General features: G+C 41.1%; 1 protein-coding gene across 4 annotated transcripts in view; it reads right to left on the bottom strand.

The window, feature by feature from the left end:
* Positions 1 to 22,516, bottom strand: part of galnt1 (UDP-N-acetyl-alpha-D-galactosamine:polypeptide N-acetylgalactosaminyltransferase 1) — a 53,537-nt gene extending 31,021 nt beyond the window's left edge. For 2 of the 4 annotated variants that reach the window (XM_080895984.1, XM_080895983.1), the window contains exons 1-2: positions 22,121 to 22,516; positions 4,380 to 4,492 (exon numbers count right to left, since the gene is read on the bottom strand). The gene's annotated coding sequence lies outside the window, so the exon portion shown is untranslated. The remainder of the gene's footprint in view (positions 1 to 4,379; positions 4,493 to 22,120) is intronic. The other 2 variants (XM_080895986.1, XM_080895985.1) reach the window with 1 other exon arrangement.

Below are 22,516 nucleotides of genomic sequence, written 5' to 3'. Positions count from 1 at the left end.
ATCTGGGCTTGGGACCAGCACTAGGAGTGCATTAGCTTGTGACCCCCTGAGGCTGGGTTTGTATCTCCTCCAAAAACAAATCAAAGTAAACTAAATTATTAAAGTGATAAAAAAAATGTGTATCTAGAACAATAGGTAAATCAAATGCAATTTGTAATTGTCCCTAAAGCATGAATATAAATTGGTAGAGTAGCATAAACTGTCTGAAATGCAAAACATAAACAGTTCCTGATGAAATACAGACTAAGCGGACACAGTCTAGCCACAGAGAACCAGTGACACAAGAAAGCTGGCCTATGAACCGAGGAAGAGGCACCGCAGAACAGTTCTTCTTAAAATATAACAATTAATATCACAGCCAAATTTGGTTTGTGAATCTTCGCATAGGTGGATAACAGTGAAAAACAGCTGATTCTGTTAGTTGAGGGACCTGCAGCATCTATCTAAACTATCTATTGGGGTTTGTGATACAGCCTCAAAAATCATATTACAATATTTAAAGTAATTTTACAATAATGATCATTCTGACAATATTGGACAAATAAAATGCTGATAAAACGTTTTCCATCCTTCTTTTCCAATGAGCTACTGTCATTGAAGACAAACTACCTTATTCAAAGTGTGAATCTTTCGCCACAAGGTGAAAGCAGAAGCAGCATTAGAGCGTAATAGTAGTGACACAGCATAAGTCAAATACTGGTGGTGGAGTTTTCCCTGTAATTCTAAGTGAAAGTATAACACAACCTGCACATCACCACCTGATAGTATCTCCTCCTCCTGTACGTTCATACCCTGGTTTTACATGGTGGTGTCTTTTTGCCCCAAGTGATATAACAAGTTAGTTTCCACGTTTATCAGGAACAGTTTTCTTGTATATTTTGCAAAGAATTTTTTTTTTTTGGAGTTTGTTGAAATAGCTTCCTTTTTACAAAATCAGAGTTTGGCATCCAGCTCTCTATGTCAGACATGCCTGTTCTTGTCAAGTTGTTGTGTTCACTAAGGAACATAGATGCCTTTTATATCCAATAAAAATGTATTCCCCATATTATCGCAGAGGATTCATCCCTACTACTTACATAAAACATTGTTAAACGTTCTAAAAATAAGTTTAAAATACAAAGAGGAGTACAGAGAGAACTGCCCATGGCAGCGTAAAAGTCCCAGCTAAAATTGATTACCAATGCAAAACTTGGCTCACAAGCAAAGTGGAATTAAATACTTCAATCTCCAATCACTGGGGCCTTTTTGGCCAAAATCAATATGCATTACTGTCACGAGGGGTGTTCCCCTGATGGTTGGAAAGAGAGTGGAGCTTTTTTTGTACACGTATTAAAATAAATTGATCACAACACACCTAAGAACACATAAATGACTGCATCATCCTGGTGGTCCATTTGATGTTAGTATGCTGTAAATGATCTTTTAACAACTATTAACTTTTTTGCACTTGCCTCGCAAAAATGCAAAGGTACACACAGTGGAGGCTTTGATCACACTGGCTGGCACAAATAATACAACAGTTTACACAATTAAAACATCATCGCAGGCTGTGTGTTAATTGGTGTTAACACGTACTCACACAGAAACTCCCTAATCACCCTGTAATACTTAAAGTCTGAACCATTAGGCCCAGTGGGTTTGTGTGTCTGGTCTCCCCTGTATGTTTGCGGCTCTTTTCTACTATTACAGCTGCTGCTATTCCTACTATAACTCATGCCAAGCAGGAGGGATTAACGAGTCTCTGACAGCACAGCTGGATTTCTCTGCCTACTAACCACTTTAACAATATGCTTTGATTTTTTTTTTCATATAAAAATATGAAAAATTTTAATATTTCTAAGACTATGTTACAGTGCAACCTCGCAATTTTGTGGCTGCTTTCATCTGTAAAACGTCTTACAGTACCTTAGGCAAAAAAAAAGGAAAGAAAATGTCTTTAAAGTTTATATCTGAAGCTACTTGGAAGAGAACTGCATTGCTGTCTATTAAGCATGACTTCTTAATAGACTGTACAATGTCAGCATATCTATTTCCCCAGCACATAATATGTGATATATTTGTCATATTCTTTGGACTTTTGTGGAGCTACTGGTCAATTTTCATACATACACAGTGTAAAAACCAATGTGCAGACATATGTTTAGCTGCCCCCCAGGTAACACACAATAACAAAAAATCAAAGGTTAACTAGGCTCTGATTCCTCACTGCATTAAAGTATCTGTTGTGTTACACAATTTCTAATCTGTATTATAAAGCACACAGACATACAAGAGTAAACAACAACAACAAGGAATCAGGAAAAATACTTTGTATTGTTGCATTGCATTCCTTGCATTATGTTGCATTGATGGTTCTTTTGCAACCCTCTTTTCATCGTTATGCCATTGTTACGATTTTTAGCATTATTGATGATCAGTGTTCTGACTTTCTCATTCTCATTTTAGAACCAAACACAGCAGCGCTTTAAGTGTCGTTTAAAATTCCTTAAGAAAACTCTAATGCAATCTTCATATTAACTGAATTTCCTGGAACAGAAAAAGCTTGATAAAAGTTGATTTATAGTTGCTGTTACAGCAGCTGATAAGATCAAAGAAACATCCCAACAGAGTTATGTGCCAAAGGTAGTTTGGATTTTTCAAATATGGTAACAAATCAGATATAATAAAGCTTTGTAAATTTTAGAGAAGGGCATTGCTGGATGTCAGCAACAGGGGGGAACAGGGAACCACAGAAGCCAATAACACTAATCTAGTGTTGCAAATGAAACTTCTGCTAACATTAACTTCCCACACTGACACAATATGACACATTTTGCCTTTGGATTTTCAGATTTTACTCATCTCTGTATTTAGCACGTTACCCTTTTTCACACATAGCCACCAGACAGTAAATAGTCATAAAGAGAGCAACGTGCTGCAAAGACACGCGTCACTATTTTGGGGACTTTCTTTTAGTTTTGACACATTTATAGGCACAAAATTGATAACAGGAGCAATTTACAAACTAATCGGTGATTTCAATCCTTACTTATGTACCTATGACCCTTAATTTTTGTTTTTCAACAATTGTTTAACAACACTTTAATTAGAATACTTAAACTTGTGTATACAAATAGTGTGCTAGTATAATAATGTGTGACAATGGCATAGATTTGTTCAAGGGTTCAACACACAGAGCATAAACAATAGATCATAGCAAAGTCTGAAATATGAAGACAATACGAGACAGTTACATAACTGTTACAAGCTGTTTCTATGACGCATTAATGAGTTACTGATAGTAAAAAATGAGAGAAATAAGTGATATGAGATCGGATGAAGCAGTGCTCTCCTACATGCATTTTACAGTTGTAATAATACTCTAGCCATTATTCTTGTTATATCTTCATTTCTCATTCTTTCTTTTTACTCTTCTTTAACTTGACCTCATTTTTATTTTTTTGGTTTTTTTAATCACTGTTGTATATATAAAGACTTTGCCCTCACAATGAGCCTGTGGCACTTTAACTATTTTGTTTATTTATTTCAAACTATACCTTTTTTTTCTATCCTGCTATGGTAACAATGTAGCTTCCCTTGTGAGATCAATAAAGTATCTATCTGTGTAGATATGTATATTCTTCGTTAAATATAGCTGCTGTAACTTGGGCTTTCTACATGATTGCACAGCTGAATGAGGCTAATAAATGGGGACCCCACCATGAAGCTTACAAAGAATTGCATGCACCGCTCCCGCTTCACTCAGGCAACAACAAGGCAGACCCACCTCTCCAATGGAAAGCCTTTCACTTTGCTAACCTCTTTGACAAAGGCAGCAGAAATGCAACATGAGCACCAGAATTGAGTCAAAGTGAATGCAAATGTGCCTAATTTGCAATCAAAAGGGTCAGCACACAAAATCAAAAGAGGCACTTTGCTGTTAATGGGGTGCTGAGGTTTATGTTTGACAATGTAACATGTAATTTCTCAAAAATAGTTTAAGCACACATTTTGATTTTGCCCGTAGGTGAATAAATCTAGTTTGTAGTATACATCAGGATCATATGGGGTGCGATGTTAAAAGGTTATATTTAGACTGAATTTTATCCACTGAACTTCTCTTGTTAAAGAAATTGGATTTTTCAGCCAGAAGATAGACTGGCTTATTAAAACAAAGAAAGGGTCACCATAGAGGAGCTGAGGTCAGTAAAAGAAAAAAAAAGAAAAAGTTGCATATGCATGAACCGGTAAATTTGTTTAATATATCCAGTTCAATACACAGTACAATAAAAAAAAATCTCAGCCCTTTAGGTTTCAATATGAACAACCCTATCTACAAAAACGGTTGTGTTAACTGTTCTTTGTTGCATCACTTTGTGTAGCCATTCCTTAATTCGTACCTTTCAAAGTGAGTTAAGGGGTCTCTGGTCAGATGTGCAGGGTGCTCCACCAGTAGAGGGGGCGGAGCTTCAGAGATCCCACTTCCTCTTTTGCTCGTCACTCATACATGCTCCTTGAAGAGAAAAGAGAAATAAATTTAGAATAAATATTTATTGTGCTAAGGATGTTAAAAGACACCAAACATGCTGGCTAGAGGAAACTCTTGTGCAATCTTGAAACTAGAATAAGGAAATGCTTTAAAACAGCTCTTCATTTATTTATTGTTTTCAAAATTCATGCATCGTACATAGGGAGAGTATTTTTTCAAATGCCTGGGAAAGGAGACATTTTCTGATCTATGAAAAAACCACAGGAAGCCAAAAACACACTTCACTCAGCAAATTATGCAAATGAGCCAAGATTCAGTCAAACGTGCCAGTATAGTGGACTTTGGAAAGTTCTCAGTCAATTAAAAATTGGCATCCAAGGTCCGCATCTCTTTTTATTATGTCATAAACCAATCATCGTTCCTCTTTCCAGCGGAAATCTAAAGGTCAAACATGACCAAAGACGCCGCCAGCTTTGCAGCAGGATAAAAAAAAGCAAGCGGGGAAACAGAGGGATGATGGGGATGATGGGGTGGAGGGAAGCAGGGATAGGCAACTGACGAATTCTCAGAACTGCTCATTTCACTGGATTAATCTGCTATTTTTGAAAAGTCCACAGAGAGCAGAGATGAGAGCGAATATGACTCAGAGTGGGCCTGTGTGTATGCGGGTCTGCGTGTCCTTCAATCCGGCGCTTGGCCTACTTTAAAGCCAAGTCATCATTCTGGTCCACTGGGGCCTCATATTGCCAGCCAGTGTATATATGTGTATATTGAGGAATTGTATTACAAAAGCAGCCATACCATAAATCTCTTCCTGCCAGCCCACACACTTCTGCATTAGTGAGTGTGAGGAGGCTGTGCTGCAGTGCAGGTATGCCTCAGTATGAGAAGAGTCGTGGCCACCAAAGGTGTCTGCCTGTCTCCTTCTGGGTGAGTCATCAATCCTCATCTCTCTCTTACTTTATCTCTCATATACGTCGTAAGCCGTCTCTGTCTGCCCTTCTTTTCTCACTCTTTACATGATTTAAATGAGCCTCCATGAAGTTTGAGTGGAATGTAATTCATCTGCAAATTGGAAGCAGGACAAGCAAGAGCTTCTAAAAATACTCATCAGATTCCCCTGACAATGACAAAATAAAACTACAGAACACCCACCACACACTCACACATGACCACACAACACTGCAGTGCAAATAGCAACGCTCTCTGTCTTTGTCTGTGCAAACCTCTTGCTCTTTTTAAAGTCAGAATGCTTTCTACCTGTCTCATTCTCTGCGAGTTTATGAGCTCTACATGTCTGGGTGGAAAAAAAGATGACAAAAACCACAAAACCCAAGACGGCAGACAGCAAGCACAGCAGTGATGATGAGAGAATGAATATTGTGAGAAAAGTGTCTGGCAGTAGTGCCCTTTGTTACGCTCGTGATAATAAACTAGCCTCAGTGTTCATGAAGTTTTGAATGACTGTTTTTTACAAATGTAAACTTGACTTTGTACCTTTACAACCACAAAATGATTTCGTAATAGATACTCCTGCTACCAAGGCATGCCCCATTTCAGAAATGAAGCACACACAAACACAAACACACTGTTCACAAGGCATAAAATATAGTGGCACATTGTTTTGGCTTACATATGGACAGAAGTATGAGGCAGAGAAAGTGAGCATGCAAGGACCCGTCCAAACACTGGCAAACACACAGTTGTGCCAGTGAAATCTGACATTATGTAAGCCAACACAGGAACCCTAATCCAGGCAGGGATAGCTCAGTAGGTAGAGTGGTGGCCCCATGATCGGAAGGTCGGGGGTTCGACTCCACTGAACGGCTACCCTGAGGTACCCCTGAGCAAGGTACCATCCCTACACACTGCTCCCCGGGCGCTGCATTGGTGGCTGCCCACTGCTTCACTGGGTGAATGGGTTAAATGAAGAGGAACTATTTCCCTATGGGGACTAACACGCACACTTTACACTTTACACTTAATCCAGAGAGCAGAAAGAGAAGTCTATGCCGTGAGTGTCCACTTTGTTGCATGCTAAGAGGTGTGATGTGTACTTATAGTAAGGAACTTTTTTATTTATGTTTGGGGATATAGCCATTTATTTTTTCCTGCTGCACCAAAATCATACCAGCTTTTACCTTCGGAAATGAGATAACTCCAAAACACGGCCTGCATATATTGTAGCACTGACACTGCTATGCACATGAGCCAGATGTGACTGAGCCAGTTTTACTGCAGTGAGCTAATTTTATCGCTGTAAGGCCTTACATAAAAATATGGAAAAATGTATCTGATTATGGCTGATGCATTGTAAAAAAAAAAAAAAAAAAAAAAAAAAAAAGCAGCAAAATTTTTTTTTTCTGGCACAACTTCACCTGCTTCCAAGGTGCATGGAGAGGATGAAAGAAATAACATAGCAGGAACTCCAGCAACGCGTTTTGGCTTGTGGCCTTCATCAGGGTCATGATGACCCTGATGAAGGCCACAAGCCGAAACGCGTTGGTCAAATATTAAAATTGTTCATCTTCCCTCAACTGTTGCTGGAGTTCCTGCTAAAAAAAAGAAAAAAGAAAAAGAAAGAAAGAACAAATTGCACCATGTACATAAAAAATACATAAAAATTTAAAGTACAGTTGAAAGTTGGTGTTTTAGTACTAATATATGAAGGATGTCAATGAGTGAATTTGGCAAAAGAAATTCCTCTCCCAAAGGTAAGCTTTTGTGAAGGCAGATCTCCTACTACAGACACCACAATCAGTATCAGGAGGCAAAAGGTTTGTGCATTTCGAATTTTCTGCAGTCTTTGCCATTCCTTTGTTTTGTACACCTCCCTTCTTCTTTGTTCCAGCTGTGAACCAAACCAGAGAATGCAGGATAGGAGCCAAAAGGCTGTGTCTTCATCCCACCCTACTCTTGCCTCTATCTCAGTCCCTACAGAACACCCTCTGTTATTAATTCAGTGTAACAGTCTCTTCTCCCACTTAGGCCTCTTTCCATTCAGCTTGACCCGACGTAATTCCTGTCGTAAATCCAAAATACCAGTGACTCAGGCGGACTAACAAATGCAGAGGTGAGGAGGTGCTCATGTGCGGACTAATGAAGAGATTTCTGCACGCAAGCATAAAAGCTTCTCTCTCTGTAAGCAAGACATTTTGCAGAAAGAGAATATCATAAGGTCCAACATGACACCTTGCAAGATAAAGCTGGCATGCTTAAGTGTGACAGCTGCAGCCAAACAAGGTTGAGGAGCTCTGGAACAACCTTTGTTCTGGACAATTTAGAGTGTAGTGTGGGTACAGCTAAAACTAACAGACAGTCAAATCAGTCTTTCACAATCCCCCAAAGCTCAGTGTGAGCACACTGTGATCAACCAGCCATGTCTAAGCATTAGACCTAACTGTTCCCCTCTCTCCACAGACTGCCACAGAAAGTCACAGAGTAGAGGGGAGACACTCATAGACAGGAAGAATGGCCTCTTCTTTTAGACTATGTGATAGCTTAGTAAGAGCATGAAGAATGTGTGTGTGTGTGTGTGTGTGTGTGTGTGTGTGTGTGTGTGTGTGTGTGTGTGTGTGTGTGTGTGTGTGTGTGTGTGTGTGTGTGTGTGCGCGTGCGTGCGTGCGATATGCGACTCTGTTTGTAGCATATGCTGTAACAATGGGAGCTTAAAGATGGCATCTTTGGTCTTAGCAACAACAAACAGTGCTGTGCCAATCCTGAACAAACTACAACTTCCGTCCAAATCCTTTCAGCATTCCCTTTGACCTCTTGCTCTGTCAATCACCTCGTGGTTCAAGTGGTGTGGGAAAGGAAGGCTTTACAGGGCCTGAAGTAGGGCTGGGCGATATGACCCAAAATTCATATCTCGATATTTTTTAGCTGGATGGCGATATAAGATATATATCTCGATTTTTTTTTTTTTTAAGCCATAAGTTAAGAACAAAAAGAGAGTTCTTAGTCACACTGTGTCCCAGATGTCACACGGGCACTTTTATTTACATACAGCGTAGATATTACTCAAAAATAAATTATCAGCATATATTAAATAATCATGGTCCATAAATAAAAGAAAACAATGTTGTTTTTGTGCATAACAAAAAGCTCACAATTGTGCAGTCAAAATGTAAACTAATAGACGCTGAGCATAATAACAAAGAGACAGATTTCACAGCTGCACCACGTCTCTGAACAGGTGCCATCCTTATACACACACAGTACGTATCACTCCGCGAGGCTCCTCCTCTGTAGCCGTAATCCTCCGACAATCCATCAAGCGGTGCAGCTCCGTAGCTTAGCAAAGTCATATTAAAACATTTTTTGACAGATTGCTGAGCGCTGTGTACCACATAAAATCGGTTCGCGGTCAGTAAGCACAACCAGAATTCATACATAAGGCGCACTGTCGATTTTTGAGAAAAGGAAAGGATTTTAGGCCGTGCAGCCCCTCTGGGCTGCATGTCGTTAGCGCGGTTAGCTCGCTAACACGTTGACGCCATCCAGCCCCACGCACGGTAACTCGCTAACAGAGATTTTCCGCTTTCATCTTGTCATTGCCTGCAGGTGAAGCTATGGGGGAGTTGTGTTCAGTGCAGGAGAGGCGAGGCCGAGTAACGTTGCGTAGAGACAAAAGTGGACGAAAGAGAGGCAAACCTGCGGCTCCACAAGTATAATTATAACGTAACATAGACTATATCGATATAAACGATATTGTCACATCTTATATCTCGTATGAAAATATATCGATATTTTTTAAAAACTCGATATATCGCCCAGCCCTAGCCTGAAGCACACCATACACACACAAAAACCAAATCAATGCTAAATAGGGACTAGAGGAAAGGCAACAAAAGATGACAACAACATTATCACAAGTGATTGCAGCCGTAGCTCACCATTTCTGACATCTTTCCCGGGGAAGCCCAGGAGGGAAAAACAGGAATGCCAAGAATAGCGTGAGGAGAAAATAGGTAAGAAGCAGCTGGCCCAACATCCCTGAACATGTCATACTTATCCTGGATGACACAGCTCACCATTTTGCCTCTTTTGCTTACCTTACTAATGACGTGCATTGGGACCTACATGCCTATTCCTTCCACACATACAGCTTGCACTTGCAGAGGAAGGCGAGTGTAGGAAGAGGAAGAAAGAGGAACCAAAGGACAGACAGAAAAGGACAGAGCGAGTAACAGAAAGACAGAGATCTGCTTCCTGTTTACTGACGGCAGAGATTGCAGGAAACAAAGCACCAGGCCACAAGACTGTTAACAGTAGTGACAAAGAACACAGCATAGATACACACTACCTTCCCTCTTCTGTGTCCTGAGTGATTAGACAGGCCAGATTTATCATCAACTTCCCCATCCATCTCTGTGTATCTTGGTAACATCTGCATGTTTGTGATTTGTTCTTGGTTTCTATCTCCCTCCTGCCCTTGTTCTAGCCAGCCGCCGTGCTAACAGGATCAAGCTTAAGCGCATGCACACCCCCAGCTGTGTGCACAAATGCTCCCGGCAACATTCACCAATCTAAGACAGACTTCCCAGCAATTCCACGTGGCGCTGCAATGCACTGCTTTTGTGGTTTAGTCAAAGTGTGGATTTAATGCAGTTTCCTATCACATGAGCTGGCTTTTAGCCACACTCACTGCAACTACATTGTAATTTCTGGAAAAATATCTTTGGAAACACTTGAAAAGAAAAATGAGAAGTATTTATAATTACTTTATGAAATTTAGAACACATTTCTATCTTATGATTCAGTCACACTAGAGTAAAAATAGGATGGCAAACTCCTTATGACTAGTGACTCAGTGGTTGCCTTTTTTTTCTGTTGGAGTGCAAGCAATGCAAGCATACAGGTAACCTAGTAAGAGACAACCTGCCTGAAACCAATTGCAGCCCCACTCACTGATCACAATCATTGAAGGACAGACTGGTGATGGGTTGCCAATATTTGGTGTCTACTTCAAAAATGCAAACATACTGCTAACACATCACAATAAGAGTGAGGCAGTCTGTTTAGATAAGTGCAGTTTGTGAGAAACATTTCTTTGAAACAGACTCGACTCAACTAGTTGCCAACTTGTTGTGTTGTGGTTCTGTTCCTATATAAAATCAAGACTGGTAAGCGCTCATTTCATTTTGGTTTGGGCAGAATGTACGAAATTTCCAATTGAAATGCAATTTTTGCCAATTTATCAGTTACAACTGCTGTATTATCACAAGAGATTGCAGATAACTGCCAACTTAGTTCCATTCAATATCAAACTGACAGCAAACTGACTCTGTCTTGTTGCCACGTTAGTTTAACACTGTCACACAAGTTGCTTTGAAGACAGCAACTGACTGCAAGTGGTTGCAGACCTGGTTCCTGTCTTCAAAGCAACCATTTCGAAGCAACCTAGACATCAAGATCAAAAGTGGACTGCACACGGTCAAAATAATTTTGGTTTCCAACCACCATATGACTAACATTAAGAGAGTTGCCTCTCATTTATCCATTCTCTCGCTCTCTCTCTCTTTCTGAAAATAAGCTCTGCCTGACAATACAGTGCAGCCCTGTAGAAAATAATTCAACAGCAGGGATGTTGGACTGGTGATGTTGTTGACTGATTCCTTACGCCATGTTTTTAACAACTCTACTGGATGAAAATATTTTTGGAAATGTTAGCAGCAGACTTCCAATTTGACTGTATTTTTGCAGCTGTGTTTTTGGCATTGAGAACAACTGAACTGCACTCACAAATGTTCTTCTCTTTTAGCAGTTGGCTTCACTTACTCTTAGCATAAGGAAGTGCAAATCAGCACAAAAACAGCAGAAAACTAAACAGTTCTGGTGGCATAAAAAAGATCCCTTCTCTACAATACATACATATAAACAGCACAGGTGGCATGGAAAAGCATGTTTGGTCCATAGAAGTAAGGCTGTTATGAATACAATCGGATCCAGAATAGCGATAACTGAAATCCGAACATTCATGTTTTTATAACCACTTTCTGACAAAAATTAGAAAACACATAAACTAAAGAGTCTGAGGTTAAGATGCATGAAAGAAATCATCTCAGAAAGGAAGTTAACAAAGACATTTTGTCCCTTCTAATGTCCTCCTCTGACAGTGCACAGCCTCTGTGTAGGTGTTGCTGCTCTCTGCTTTCGGTCACTAGGTGAACAGAAAAGATGGAGAGAACCGGAGAGCAAGACATCCGCTATCACTACCTGCTTTTTTTTTGGGGGGGGGGGGGGGGGTGTTGAAAGGATGTGAAAAAGTCACTAAAATGATAACAATGTTGTGTTGTAAAGATGTGGGTTGCAGTATCTATGGCCTCAGGCTGCAGCAAAAAGCAAACCTTTTACAAAATAAAGTGAAAATTTCACTAAAGCAACTTTTAAACAAGAAAATAAAGATGGTAAATGGCCTGTATTTATATAGTGGTTTTACTAGTCCCTAAGGACCCCAAAGCGCTTTACATATCCAGTCATCCACCCGTTCACACACACATTGTAGCCACAGCCACCCTGGGGCGCACTGACAGAGGCGAGGCTGCCGGACACTGGCGCCACCGGGCCCTCTGACCACCACCAGTAGGCAATGGGTGAAGTGTCTTGCCCAAGGACACAATGACCGAGACTGTCCAAGCCGGGGCTTGAACCGGCAACCTTCCGATTACAAGGCGAACGCCCAACTCTTGAGCCACAATCGCCCCCAAGACATTCTCTATTAATCGTTCTCTAGGATTGGCGCATAACCTGCCTGTCTGTTTGCATGATTTGTTCTCATAATCCTCAGACAAATTTAACACCACTGGGCCAACTCAAGTTGTTTGATCTATGACACACTACTGCCTATTGGCATCTGCAAAATGCACAATCCATCACAGGGTAAATATATCTGAATACACACATACAACTCTGCAGATGCGCACACACATAAACACACACTCGCATACACACACACACACACACACACACACACACACACACACACACACACACACACACACACACACACACACACACACACACACTAACAAAGCTAGCAGTATCAATACTTCATTTAACCAACTCTGTCATGAGGTCAATAGCCCCTCCACCCACACACAAACACACACACACTCACTCCTAACACCCCTCGTCACACTACATAACCTCCAATAAGTTTCACTGTGGGTTCTAAATGTTCAGCAATAACTTTGGCTTAATTACTTCAGGTGAAATCCACTATGAGCGGCAGGCATGACTAATCTGGTCATCCTCTTTCATATCTAACCTTATTAAGAAGTCATGTAAATTTTCATCTCTATTTATATCTCAGTATGCCTCTGTAGACTCTATTCTTGTAAAATCTACCACACAGAAATTTAGGTGCCCATAAGTAACACTTTTAATCATGTAAATATACAGAAAACGGCTTGAACAACTAAAAATACCATGGTATTTTTGCTTGAGGCTATGTTAAAAAGAAAACTCAAATCAGATCTCAAGTGCAGCTTGGTTCTTCTTTTATTTTCTACTGTTGTGAAATATATTTCAGGCTAGCCCATGCGCAGCAAGTACAGAGGCAGCATCCCTGCTGCTGTCTCTCTCTGACCCGTGGAGCTGCAGCCACAGTGACCCACATCCAAGCCTGTGGCAGATTATACTGCATCACATGCAACACACACATTCCCAAGATACATGAACACAGTGCATCTGACATTCGTGGCTTGTAGAAATGCAATTTCTGATAGCTTAGCAGACACAGACACACACACACACACACACACACACACACACACACACACACACACACACACACACACACACACACACACACACACACACACACACACACACACACACACACACACAATGGACAATGGACGAGTAGTTCTGCAGTCCATCAGCCTAGACTAACTGTTGATATGACTATCAGTGTGCCTGGTCTACAACAAGCTCACTCAGAGACCTAGCACAAAAAAACCACACAGACCCACACACATGCACACACTAGATAAGAGGCAGAGATGGACAGTTTTGTGTATGTTTGCGCAGAGGGGAGAGCTGTGCCTTCGTGAGGGTGAGCCCCAGGCAGATAGCTCACTCTGTCACACGGCTAAGACAGAGCACAGAGCTTCCACAGCAGTGTCAGTCCTTTCTGCCCTCCTCTGCTTCTCTCTCTTACCAATAACTTACAGACAAATTTCCATATAGGACACAAATGTTGCCTTCAGTTATATTTGCATCAATTAATTATTTATACAACCTTGAGAATGGCACTGCGGTCACACCTTTGAGAGTGTAGTGTCCTTCTGTAGAAACATGCGGAAACTAAGCCAAGAACAAGCACAATTTACTCCCAGTGGAGTTGAAAACATTTAAATGAAGAATATGAAGAGCAGTATCAGACTGCCTTTGTTTATATTTTTACTACCTGTGCTGCCCTTGAATAATTTGGCCAAGACAAACATCAGCCTACAGGCAAACACAATGAAAATTAGCGGCTAAATGTTCAAAAAGCGAAAGCATTTGAGTATTTTTTATTGCCACCAAACAGCTTGCCTGAGGTCTCATATAACCATATTCATATGTCACGAAGCAAACATTATATCCCCCACCCATTATTACACAAGATATACAAGCACACAGAGAAAACCCCAGGGTTTTAAAAAGATTCCTCAGCAATTAACTATATAACACTCAAACAGCAAGCATATTTGGCAGCAAATTTCAATTCGTTTGTAATCTACATTCCTGAAGGAAATTAAAGTATGAACTAATACTGTTATTAGTCAACTAATACTAATACTGGCAGTATTAGTTGACAGTAATATTAATTACAGTCAACTAATAGTGCCAGTGACTACAGTATTCCAACTGTAGTCACTGGCAATCCATCTGTTATCTCTATACATTTTGTTTGACTTTTGTTTGAATTGTAACCTCTTTACCCACATCCAGTGTGAGATAACTGTTATTTGTTTCATTGGTTGCTGTTGTCAGGTAATAAGAGTGACTAAAAGCTTTTAATCACTATCATTTAAGGAGGGTGACTTTTTCCACAACAAGATCTTTCGTTTAACTGTTCAAAGCGCTGCAAACAAAGACACATTAAGAGCTGTCATCCGAGTACAAACAGGCCCTGCTTTAGCCAGTACTGCAGACCATGAGGCACTACACAGACTACAGAAATGGAGTTACTCTGTACAGTGGACTGTAGCTGCCAGCTGCTCCAGGACAGTGAGGCTGGATTAAATGCTGAAAACAAATATCCCCACAGAGGTCAATTATACACAATTTAGCTAGGCTACCGTGCACACACAAAATACTCTTAGACTGCTCAAGAGTATTTAAAACGCTTATTCTGTGAGGCCTATTTTGTGCTTGAGATTCACTGGACTGACTCTAATGTAGTACCCTGATTAGAAGTGGACGATAAGACTGAAGCCTTTTCTCGGATGTAAGTAAAACATGAAATATGATATCTTGAGTAGCAGTCATGTGCACGCACTCATCTGCCGGGCTCTTGGAAGCAGTCAGAATGATTTTCTCAGTCAATTTTCATTTTGAGCTCATCAGCTGTGGGTTTCATGACTGTAAGACAGATTTTCTCCCTGGTTAATTTCAGCAAGTATAAAAATGTTTAGAGATTCTCTGAGCTAGTTTTTGGATGACAGAACTTTCAACCATTTCAGTGAGAAAATGCACGAGTTCAGTGGATCCAGGGTTAACACCTTTGACTTAAGCAGGGATTATAGTACAGTTTTTTTATAGTCCACTTAACACAAGCATCCATGCAGATGTCCAAGTGCCTGGCTGTTTTTTGATCATGCTGAGAACTTACATTACAGTGCACCACCTACACATGCTCACCAAGTGGTGGACTTGAGGTGTATAACATAGACCATAGGTGTCAAACTCTGGCCCGCGGGCCAAATTTGGCCCGCAGCCTAATTACATTTGGCCCGCGAAGCCATACCAAATTACTATTAGAGCTGGCCTACTGGTATTATACAGCTAATATATATATTGTTTAGTATTAAGCTTTGCTTGTTCCATATTCAGTTTTTCAGCAAAACTTGTTTGAGTCCATAAGAAAAGATTCATTCTTATATCTGGAGGAAGATTTTTTTTTCCAATAAATATTAACGTTAGCCCACGACTTTGTTCCAGTTTTGAATTTTGGCCCACTGTGTATTTGAGTTTGACACCCCTGACATAGACTGTATGTGTGCTTGGCTAAGCAGATGCTTCCTGACAAAACCTACCCAGCCCTAGAAGCACTGGGTGGGTTGTGTCGTGCTGTCATAATACTGTCGCAAATAAGTATCTAATCTGATAGAAGAAGGAGCTACTTAAATAAGTCCTCCCTTATTCACAAGAGGCCAGATAGCCCTAAAGGGAGTTACAGCTTTCAGGTTTGCACTGGTATTTCTCTCAAATTAGACTTTGCACATGTGCAAAACTATTTCTCCAAGTGGTTCTCCCTTGCTCTGGACTTTTCACTAGGACTCCAGCAAATTAAATTTACTTTCCAACTGCTGAGAGAATTTGCATGAAAGGACTTAAAAGCTAGCACTGTTTGTCTAACTTGTGTACTGTGAAAGAAGAACTGGTGTTTATAATTTGTAAAGTTCCTACAGGAAAAACGTGCATACTTATCAGATTCACGCTATAAACAGAAAAAGAAAAAAAACCCCTGTTGCTAGCTTCCTTAAGTTCCTGACAGTTTTAGAAGATCATGTTACATCAGTGTGTCCCACTTTTTTAAACCAAATTTACAGAAATCTTTTTCTAACTTTAACAGCATAATCAGTCAAAACAAGCAGGGAAAACTGTCTAGAAAATTCCCTTAGCAGAAAAGTCTAACAAAACAAACAACTCTGAAAGACGAATACAGAAGCCAAAACACACGCAAAACAAACAGAGTGTAAAATATTAAAAGGGACACAAACTGGTTCCAAGCCAGACAGAGAAGAGACGTGTCTGTCTAATTATGGACCACACTACTGTTTCTCCATGAGTCAGCAGCAATTGAACGTACACCACTTCTTCCTATGGCGAGCAAGGAGGGGGAGGGAGGGGGGGGGGGGGGGGGGGGGGGCAAGGAGCACGACTGTCACCATGGAAACTACCTCTGTCGAGTAGTATCTCAGAGTGAAACAGATGCTTTGAGCGAGATACGGACACACATGAATAGGACACTTTTACAAAGAGGGGAATTGTCAGAGCAAAGCTGATAACAGCATATACTGTTACTCAATGTGACTATGCTGAGCTGCTGCATGCTGTATTAGCTCATTCTACTGAGACTTTCAAGGTGACTTTTAAAGCTAGGTACTTTGTCTGTGCAGCAAACAGTAGCAGGCTACCGGCACTTGTCATTAGGCGTTTAAGTTGCCACAATTTCTTAAAACCAATAAACGCTCACATCCCAAAAACCGACTTGTTTCAGCCTCAGTATTCCAGCTTCCTCTTTTCGCCACTTAAGACGAACACAACATAGACATAGACATCTTTTAAGTTGATGTGTATGGCAAACTTAAAATCAAACAGTCGTGCATGCAGTGGACATGAAACTGCATTAGTGTATTTCTGGATACCTGATAAATTAATTATAACATTCAGGGGTTTTTTTTGTTCTTCACCAAGTCATGAGGGAAATCTTTGGCTTTTTAGCTGTACAATGGTCCACATGTTGACCAGCCTTTTTCCAGTTTGCCATTTTGTGTTACATTTCTGTAATAATAGCAATAATAAAAAACTTTTTCAAACATTTCAAACTGTACAGATTATTATTTGAACAAATAGAAGCTTCAAATATATTTGAAGCTTATTTGAATATTTGAGAAAATGAAACCAGTAAATGTTTAGAATGCTCATCAGAAAAATAAATACACTTATGAATAAATAAAAGTAATTGTCAGTTAAGTTGATTTTTATTGACTAATTAATTAACTGACTAAACGCTACTGCTCAGCAACAGCAACAAAAAAAAAAAAAAAAGAGTTGTGAACTATAGACCAGACTCAATGAACTGTAACAAACCATGCAGAGAGAAAAACTGCAGAGTTGGCAGATCATATTTTGTGAGTTTACCACACCCATTAACACATTTACACAGCACACTGTCACATTGTGCATAAATACATGGTTCAAAAGCTTCTACACAGAGCCGCTATGTTGGATGGATATTTGTAGCATCTTGTGGGGAACACAAAACGGAAAAAAAGCACTTTGCAACACTTTAAGCATCACTGAGTTTACTGTAGCACTAGCTTTTGTATTTGTATTTGATAAAAGTCACGGGTGACTCCCGACAAACCGTGACAAACAAAGTCTTCATCTATGCAAATATTTGGGTTTTTTGGTGCTACCTTGTGAAGACTTACATACGCAACTGAAATGAAAACAGAAATAGACCATTAATTCCTTGTCAAAGGAGAGCCAGAGCAGAAAACAAGAGACTGCAGCTAGGAGTTGAAATAAACCTCTGCTGAATGCTGGGCTAAATCCTATTTCCTTATCATTAAGCCAGCAGAAACACTGTGTCCATCCAGCTGAGACACTCTGGCTGTGACAGGCTCTGAATCATCTGTAGAGGTCCTATATGCAGTTTAAACATACTGCGCCACATATAGGCGTGCTGCTCTTTTTGCCTTCACAGTTACAGTTTTTTTCCACCAAAGCATATTTATGAGGAGTCAAAGTGCAACAAACGAGGAAGGAACATGTTCGGTAAATGGCTGATCCAGCAAAGGTCGCTGAGTGTGAAGGGTGTGATTTTCACACTAACATGTAATTCTCAGAAACAATCCTTACATATGTGGACGCACACTTTTTGTGTAGGCCTTCAGTCGGTTCAATGCTGAATAGGAGCAGAGAGCTGGCAAGACTCCCCGGTGGCACTGGCTGACCCACTTCTATGCAACTCTATCCCTAAAGTGACCCACTGTAGAGCCAGAGGACACACACGTATAGCCAAGCACCAGCACACACATTCACACACACAAGAGCACAAAACTAAACTTGTCTGCCTAAACCCTAGAGGACTGAGAAACAGGGAAAAAAATCTGCTAAATGCTGCCAATATCCCCTCTCTCTCCTTCTCGTTACACTCTGTTTTCAGCTTCTCTTACTTGTCTGAAGATCAGCCATTTAGGTCTCTGCTATCTGATCTAGCTAAACTAGCTACAGGGCCACACTTGCCTTTTTTGAGCAGAACAGATGTTTAGATCCACCCCCTCAATCAAGTTGACGTGTCGGCTTTTGCTAATTCTCTCTGATATTGGGATAGATATAATACAGGCTAAATAATCTTGTAGCATGCTCAAACTGGCTTTAATTCGACCACCATCGTCTATTTTTCAAAAATACTTTTTAGATTTTTGGCAGCACAAAAACAAAACCCATACTTGTTTCACCACAAAAAACAAACATATATTATACATAATAGCTCCAAGTTGGTGATGTTATTCCAATTTATGGCAACTCTACTCTGCTCTGTGACAAGAAAATGAGCTTTCAGCTGCACTGCCAATGCCAGAACCAACTGCTGCAGAGGGTAGAGATAATTCTGTCTGATGTGAGTGTGATCAGACAACATTATTAACAACAAAACCCATCTTAGTGGAGTAGCTGGTTGGTAAGCAGGCAGTAATCAGCTCATGCACTGACAGCTGATGTTTGTGCAGTCCTTTTCATGTGAGAGCGAGATTCCATTAAAGAAAGCAAAAGTGACATTTGACAAGCTACAACAGATACCACAAAATCTGTCGCCGCCAGTGGCTTTTGTCTATGACAATATGCATCCATATGATTAAAGTGTCCCAGTTATTTCTTGTTCTTGCAAATAAACGGTTACCATCATTATGCATATTTAAATGACTTATTGTTTTAGCAGAAAATGACAAAACACTGAAAAATGCTCATTATGGCATCCTTGAGGTGATGTCTCGTCTTTGTCTAAGCAGCACAGCAAATCTTAGAAGTTAATTAAAATAAATAAATACAAAGACGACACAGATTTGGCTGCCAGTTGTGCACACTAGAGAAGCTGCTATCAGAATTTTGCAATGACGGGCAAAAAGACTGCCAACTTGTGAGAAGCAATAACAAAATGATTAACTGGGCAATTTCTTCAGTTCTAGTTACACTTTATTAAATACTTCTCACCTACTTTGCAGGCCTATGTTAGGTGGTAAGCAAGATGAACAACGCACAAAGAGTGGAAGTGCAATAAATTTTGCTCACTGATATTTAAAGCACTCACACGCTCAGCAGCCACTGCCAGGTCATGGTGGCTGTGCATGTGAGTAATGCCAATGTAACAAAGCAGGGTGACCCAGGTTTTGGGGGGGAACAGGCAGGCTGGTATGAGTCCTCTCGCATGTATCTCTTTATGTGCATGTGTGCGATCCGGTCTTAGTCTGGAAGTAGGAACAATGGCATTCCTGTGCTCTGAGCTCCAGGTGGCTGTGGAAACCCAATCCCAAACCAAGCCTCACTGGCACACAGATCGCCAGGGTCCCCGAATGCTGCTGCTTCCCTCCGGAGACACAGATCAGAATAGAGCTATTGTTCCAGAGCAGCTCGGAGTAATAAATGCGCCACAGCCACGCTTGATGACAAACACTAGCAAACACGCAAACAGGACGGCAGTGATTTTCGCCTTCACTTTCCAGATTATTTACTCAGCAGCAAAGCCAATGAAAACGTGAGCTACTAATTTCTCACTGTGATTAAAAATAGGGAAAAGGTTAAGACACTTTGTTTGTAACTGTCCCTTATAATTTAGATGTTTTGTAAAAACATGCTTTTGCAATGACTATATCCACCTGCAGCAAAAACATACACAACTCATTACTTAGTCATACTCACTATATGACTTAAAACCACAGTGACGTACTTTCCCCACACACTTTTTCCCCTCCTCAATTAATCTCATTCACTAAAAAACTATTTTTGTTATATTCCCAATGCTGTACGTCCCACAGATTGGCCAAAATGTTCCCAGTTTGAAAGACTCTCAAGTCAGCCATAACAAACATGGTTACACAAGCACACACACACGGATGCAAATCTGCTACAGCCTGAACACACAGTCAATGCAACACAGGGCAGGAAACACATCATGCAGACTCCACAGCCTTGAAATGAGGAACATGATTCATTTCCTTTCAGAGCTGGATAGTCATGCCTTATAACACAAGCCTAAGTTTAGATATCCAGCTCTGAGGCAAAGATCCTCAACATGGCACAAAACCCCAGTTATGATTCCACAACTTCAACTTCCCATATAGATTTCAAGGAAGCCAAGCACTATGTGGTCAGGTTATTTCTTCTTCTATTTGGTAGTCAGCGCTACCACACAGATAATCCTGTTGAAAATGATCAAAGCCTTGAGCTCGCCTGCACCATGGGACCGCTGCTACAGGTAGTGAACAAGGTACCGCACAGCTTCCCTTAAGCAACACAGCGTATCTGCACTCTTACAGGCAATGCCACACGAGTGTGTGCACGCACGCGCGCGCGCGCGCACACAGAGAGAGAGAGAGAGAGAGAGAGAGAGAGAGAGAGAGAGAGAGAGAGAGAGAGAGAGAGAGAGAGAGAGAGGGATAAATAATACATGCTTCCTCTTTTCTCTCCCTTTAAGGAACATGACAGATTAATTTAATTGGTTCCCTGTCAATCCTACAGCTTCATCAGCTCTGCTGTGCAGAGCTGCCGAGTCTTGCAGGATTGATAGTGGATCCATTTTCTTATCTCTGAGATAATTACAGCATTGTTAATGCCCGCACATTCTCTCTTCTTTCACTCATACATACACGCACACATCAGGCCCCACATGCTTTAAGTAACCCTTTACAAAGTCTTTTTAGTGACTGCGTTACATTCAAAGTGACTAACCTCTTCAAATTTGCACTGGCTAGTTTTCTTCTCTTTTCCCAGCTAAAGTCATCTGACCTCTATTAGGCGCACAACAACAGACCAATCAGAGGTTAAATTCCGGGTTTACACATCATCTTTTTCGGGTTGTGATGCAACAATGAAGCATTAAAATGTTCAGAAAGGAGGAAAAGAGCAAAAGGAAGAGCAGATACACATTCCACTGTAACCATTATGCTCTACTTTAAACAGACGCTTTCTTTTGATCTCACTGGGTGAGATCACAGAGCAGTCAGGAAAACTTGATAACTAGCACTCATTTGAATTGACCGTTAGTAGGGGGAAACAAGTCGCTGCAGTCAAATGCGGCAAGTGTGCGATAGCACTGACCCCGGCAGTGGCCCATTCGCGCTACAAATCAACAGTCACGGTTGAACGCTAACGCGGGATGGATAGAAAAAAAGTATTTATGAGCACCGTTATCAGGGAAGCAGCTTTCCCTTCACTTGGCGTGTTTCGGTGCGGTTGTGGAACAGCATCTACCGGTTAATTCACCTGAAAGCAAAGTGGCAATCTGTGCCTTAAGCGGAGAGTCGCATCGCATCCCTGTTGCTCGGCTGCTTCTGTCAACAAGCCCCGCTTTGCCATAACGGCGGCTGCTTGCCTGCTACCAGATAACCGTAGGGGGGTCACTGGGCAGAAGCAACCCTCCAAAAATGACTATGCGGCTAAGAGAGGAAACAACAATCACTGCAATTGGTGTTAAAACAAGTATTTTCACCTTACCTAGAGTGACTGGTCACCTCAATCAGCCGTGGCGCAAAGAGTCCGCAGGCAGAAAACTGATACCGACTCGATACAAAGTATCGCCGCTAAGTTAGCGGGCTAGCTAGCTTAGCGGGCTAACGATGGAAAGAAAAGGGGGGTGAGTATGGCTCTCTCTGTGTCGTCGAGAGAAGGCAGTTACCTAAGAAAACAAGCAAGGGACGAGGTGTTTCTCACGCAGCTACAGGAGCACCTTCCGGTGTCAAAAGGCGTGAACGGAGGAGACATCCATTTGAAAAGAGCGTGCGGTAGGACTGTCGGTGTCAGGCGGCTGTAGCGCTATGCGGTGTGAGCTCTCTCTCCCGGAGCGGACGTACAACCTCTGCCTGGGTCTGTGCGAGAGAGAGAGAGAGGGAA

Source organism: Rhamphochromis sp. 'chilingali', assembly GCF_963969265.1.
Source record: "Rhamphochromis sp. 'chilingali' genome assembly, chromosome: 11".
Classification (NCBI taxonomy): domain Eukaryota; kingdom Metazoa; phylum Chordata; class Actinopteri; order Cichliformes; family Cichlidae; genus Rhamphochromis; species Rhamphochromis sp. 'chilingali'.
The sequence above is the reverse complement of the archived record's forward strand: the minus strand, read 5'-3'. Positions and strand labels throughout refer to the sequence as shown.